The 5,774-nt window shown below is 38.8% G+C and overlaps 1 long non-coding RNA gene across 1 annotated transcript; it reads right to left on the bottom strand.

Annotated features, from left to right (window-relative positions):
* Nucleotides 1-1,112: 1,112 nt before the first annotated feature.
* Nucleotides 1,113-2,382, bottom strand: LOC111947711. The gene is made up of 3 exons (XR_002873606.1): nt 2,205-2,382; nt 1,765-1,826; nt 1,113-1,135 (listed from the first exon to the last, which is right to left on the bottom strand). It is a non-coding gene; the product is annotated as an uncharacterized LOC111947711 (long non-coding RNA).
* Nucleotides 2,383-5,774: the final 3,392 nt, after the last annotated feature.

Here is a 5,774-nt window from a genome sequence, read left to right as displayed (position 1 = left end):
CCTGTGGAAGGAGATCTTCTGCACCTCCTCCTTGGGGAGCTTCAGGTGGACCTCTAAAAAGGACCTCACAGTGGCCTCGGGGTCTTCTCCTGCCTCCTCTGGAACCCCCGCGACCACTAGATTGTCCCTCATGCTCCTCGACCGAAGATCCAGGAGGGTTTCCTTTATGGATCGGTTCTCCTCGGAGAGACGGGCGGTATCATTGCCCAGGATCTTGACGGTCTCTCTGAGGGCCTGGTTCTCCGCTGCAAGTTCCCGCACCTGCTGCTGGCTGAATTCCAGAGACTCCCGCAGACCTTGAAATTCTTTATGGAGGATCTCCAGCAAATTGAGGCGGCAATCAAAGCTGGAGAGCTTTTTATCAATCGAATCCAGGATATCGCTCACGCCGCTGCCTGGAGAGGACGCAGCCCCAGGAGAGTCCTCAGGCCGTTCACGCTTGGCGGAGGGGGTGGTGGTGGCGGTTCTGGGCTTCACCATGTTGCAGGTATTAAAACACTCGTCAATGAATTTCTCCAGGTCCTCCAAGCTGACAGAAGCTTAATACTCTTAACAGGTTATGTTAGTTTGCAGGAAATATTTTAATATGGCGGAAAAATGAAACAAGATCGAAAATGTTTGTTCAAATGCTTACGCGCCGCCAAGTCGACTCACCACACTTGTCTCGCTGGGTCTCGCGATACTACAGCATCACTCCTCCTACCTGCCTCACTCACTCTTTTCAGCCCTATTTCCACTCTATTACATGGTACTTTCAGTAGTAAATGCTGGGTATGTACACGTATTACCTTCCTGTGCAGTGTACATACACACTTGGTCTTCTGACATTACCAAATGAGACAATGCCAACTTGTTGGTAAAGGTCAAATAACTGCATTGTAAAAACATATTCCTACTTCTTGTAACATGAGGCAAATTTAAAGAAAAACAAGACAGCAGTGAAAACAACAATCTTTAATATGATACATGTCTGCAGCATACAAAGTGTCATCACAATGAAATATGTTTTAAGTACAAAACAGTACAAAGGAGCATTCCAAAAAACACATTATTGGCCTGAGGGTCGTGCTTTTTGTCCGTCAAAATTCCTTCAGCAGAGTTTAGTAATGGTACAGGACTTCTTCAGGGTTTGTAACTGCAAGAAAATTCACAATAAAAGCTCAAATGAAAATAAAAAGCATAACGACTTCGATGAAATACAAAATAAATTTTACTTATTTAATCATTTCTGTAATGAGTTAGATAAATCTCTGTGTAATCTTTATCGCTTTGACTGTAATGCTTGAAATTAATCAATTATCCTCATTTATAAACATGATAGATTATTCACAACTTTAAATTTTAGTTATATAAACAAGAACAAAAAAGAAATCAAAGAAAAAAAAATCAAAATTGCCATAAAAAAATCTAATTTGTTTAGACAAAGAATGACAAAAGTAATCTTTTAATTGCCAATTGCTGTGTGTATTTCTTCTTTATAAATATTATTCGCACCTACAATTTGCATTAGCATGAAAAACATGGCAGTGTAAAAGAAAAGGAAAAAAGAAATAAATAGGCAATTTCAAATTCAACGCAGTTATTCACAAAAATATGTTTTAATTTTCAAACAGTTACATTCACTTTTGGGTGGTATTGTTGTCTCTATCATATTTGAAATTAAATAAATAAATAAAAATAAAATAAAAACGGAGAAAGAAAAGAAAATGCAGTTAAACTCTTCATTAATGTAAATAAAATGTCCACTTGGTGGATTTAACTTACTTTAGCTTACTCTCCTGTGGCTTCACGGATTTGTCTGGGATGTCTTCTTCACCATAGCTGATCTAAAGCGGTAAAAAGACGGAAGTACGTCATCATTATTTTAAATAAACGCCTTTCTTTGATTTTCCCAGAAAAAGACGTGCGTTCAAACAAGCACAGAACCACACACTTTATCATTTAGGCTACGTGCTTGTTTCACAGGTGCCTCTCTCCTGGTAAGTAACAACAATGTTTGTAGATTTTCATTACAAACTTTGAAAATTTAAACATTTTGAAATAACTGAAATTATTGCAGTAACGTAGACATGCTCTTACGTCACGTTTCAAACACAGAGATAGCGGCTTGAAATCACGAGGTTAGCTTCTTTATAAAGTTTGATCAGTTTAAATATTTACATGTAATTTATCCAATATTTAAAAAAACAAAAACACTGGCTTACCTGCCAGATGAAGAGAAATTCAAACTGTTGCGCGTGCCTCGAGGCTCTCCGAATTAATGCACGTTCACTTTGGGGGTAGTTGTGCTGCATTCAAGTGCGCTGGGAATTTGCAACTTTACTCGCCCCGACCTACTTAACAAAAACACACACTCGGGGTGTTTTTAGTATTAAAAGTAAATATTTAGCCTTGTTGTTTTACATATTTTCCTGACATTATATATTAAAACAAGTTCATTTTTAGAACAATATTTAAAAAAAGTTACGTTTTGAATAATTTATTATCATTTTTATAAATGAGGATAATTGATTAATTTCAAGCATTACAGTCAAAGCGATAAAGATTACACAGAGATTTATCTAACTCATTACAGAAATGATTAAATAAGTAAAATTTATTTTGTATTTCATCGAAGTCGTTATGCTTTTTATTTTCATTTGAGCTTTTATTGTGAATTTTCTTGCAGTTACAAACCCTGAAGAAGTCCTGTACCATTACTAAACTCTGCTGAAGGAATTTTGACGGACAAAAAGCACGACCCTCAGGCCAATAATGTGTTTTTTGGAATGCTCCTTTGTACTGTTTTGTACTTAAAACATATTTCATTGTGATGACACTTTGTATGCTGCAGACATGTATCATATTCAAGATTGTTGTTTTCACTGCTGTCTTGTTTTTCTTTAAACTTGCCTCATGTTACAAGAAGTAATCAGGCCAGAACATGTTTTTACAATGCAGTTATTTGACCTTTACCAACAAGTTAGCATTGTCTCATTTGGTGATGTCAGAAGACCAAGTGTGTATGTACACTGCACAGGAAGGTAAAACGTGTACATACCCAGCCTTTACTACTGAAAGTACCATGTAATAGAGTGGAAATAGGGCTGACTTTCTTTTACAGTACAGTTTCATTGTACTTAAGGGGTAAGTACCAAGTAATATTCAAGTGAACATACCCGGTATTTAGTAATGAAAGTACCATGTAGTTGAGTGGAAATAGGGCTGACTTTCTTTTACAGTACAGTTTCATTGTACTTAAGGGGTAAGTACCTAGTAATATTCAAGTGAACATACCCAGTATTTAGTAATGAAAGCACCATGTAGTTGAGTGGAAATAGGGCTGACTTTCTTTTACAGTACAGTTTCAGTGTACTTAAGTGGTAGTTTCTGTGGTAAATTCATGGTAAATACCATGAAACATGCAGCGAGTGCAGACCTAACGGTCAAGGTACTTTATTTGTACTTACCTTGTTCTTACATGTAATTAGTACCATAAAAGACACCTTTGCACAACATGTAAATACCCAGTAAGAATATTATAAATACCCAGTATGTACCACATAGGTGTGAACCAAATAGTACCATATAAATACACAGTAAGTACCATGTAAGTACAGAGTAGACACAAAAAGTACCATGTAAGTACCCAGTAAAGTCCCATAGAAAGTACCATGTAAACACACTGTAAGTACCCAGTAAATTCCATAAAAAGTACCATGTAAGTACCCTGAAAGTACCCAGTAGTTACACAATAAGTACCATATAAATACCACTTAAGTACACTGTAAGTACTGTACTGTAAAAGAAAGCGTTACCGAGAGGTCCTCCCACAATCTTCTGTGCGGGTCTCACCACCCGGGCCAAGTCCTTCCTGTCTTGAGCGGTGCAGCTCCCGTACCACACCGTAGCACTCAGACAGAGGATGCTCTCAATGGTGGCCCTGTAGAAGTTCCCAAGAAGTTGAGATGAAAGTCCAGTCCTTTTAAGCTTCCTGAGAAAGAAAAGTCTCTGCTGAGCCTTCTTCACCAGGTGGGATGTGTGCAGCGACCAGGTGAGGTCAGATGTGATGTGGATCCCCAGGAACTTGATGTGGTCCACCCGCTCCACCTCCTCCCCGTTAATGAGGAGGGGGGGGGGTGTGCCACCTTTCTAGTCCTTCTAAAATCCACAATGATCTCTTTGGTCTTGGAGGTGTTCAGGATGAGGTTGTTGTCAGCACACCATCCTGTTAGGTGTTACTATTAGTATTATCTTACTCAAAATGCTGTCATTATATCCATGTAACAATGTTTTTAATTCTATTTTAAATACACATTGGACAGGGTTTAGGCTTTTTTTAAATAACCACACATCAAATTTACAGTAGATATGGACCAGTGGTTAAAGATGATAGCTCAAGGCACTGTACTACACCCAACCCAGTCCATAAAACTAAATCATTGCTAAAGTCCAATGAACACCCCCTCTCTGCATCTGCTGCAAATCAGACAAACGAGGATGCTAATCAAATGCTCCACAGAAAACCTTCCACTAGAGTTGCCAAAACGATTTTTTTAGTCCTTAAATTACTTTATTTCATGGCCCTAAAACAATTGCTTAAATCTGAGTGAGTGTCAGAAGTCAGAGCTCTGTCTACCCCACTGGTCATCGGCGGGAACCATCTCCAGAGTTCTAAACCCATACCATCTCCTAGCAACCCCAGCGCACAGTTTCTGGTTGCCACACACCTGACTTTAATTTGCAAATACTCACAGTGTATTTAAGCACTCCATTGAGCCTTACTCAGTGCGAAGTATTGTTTGTGCCACTCTGCCTGCATTACTGAGTGTTACATCCAGACATGATCTTCTGATTTCCTGACCCTGTTTAGTCTCTGACTCTGTTTGCCGGCTCCGACTCTCGTCTGGATCTTGACTTTTCTTGTTGTCTCTCTGATGCTCCCATGCTCATTGTTGACCCCTGCCTGACCCTGATTTAGATTTGTGGACTTTTAGCTGAGCTAATAAACCTACTGCAATTGGAACCAGCCATCTGTCTGTTTTGTGACAGGAGTATAGCCGAAAAACGGTTTCATTTGTTTGGCGCTTTATTTTGTTGTAATAACAGGTTTCATCATGTGACAACAGTAGCTCCACCCTAAATCTTCCGTTCCATCATATTTCTATGGATGTACAACCAACAGAGGCCCAAAAATGTTATGGTGCGGTATGGTTTAATGGGTCCATTTTATAATGGATACACTTAAAATACCGTACCTAACTGTTCAGTAGTTCAGTAGTAGCTTTTGAAACATGGGCAGGAAGGGTGAAGACTGTTACACCCCCCCCCCCCCCCGACAGGCAAACCTGTCGCAGTCTAGGGGAAATCAAAAAGGGGCCAAAACATTTGAACAATGGAACAAATAAGTTTAGGAACAGTTTATTGCGTGGAAGAAGTAAGTCCAGCTGTGCTGGACACAGGTTACTTGTAGAACTCTACAATCGGTGGTGGGGGGGTTCTTGATTTTGGTGTAGTTTGTGTTGACTGTCACTTTTTCTGAGCTTTGATAAATCATTTATGATCCCTCTTTCAATATTTATTCATCATCAAGAGAATGCAAAGAGGCGTTCATGAAAACACTGATAAATGATTTAATCCTCCTATCAAAAACTGTTAAGATTTCAATCTGATTTTTTAAGAAGAAGAGAAAAACCTGGCACATTATCTTCTGCAGAGGCAGTCCCAAAAAAACAAACGACAAAAAAAAATTCAAATTCAAATTCAAACTCAAATAATTTGCATCATTAACCCTT

Source organism: Oryzias latipes, chromosome 8, assembly GCF_002234675.1.
Source record: "Oryzias latipes chromosome 8, ASM223467v1".
In the NCBI taxonomy this organism is placed as follows: domain Eukaryota; kingdom Metazoa; phylum Chordata; class Actinopteri; order Beloniformes; family Adrianichthyidae; genus Oryzias; species Oryzias latipes.
This window is presented reverse-complemented; position numbering and strand designations above follow the sequence as displayed.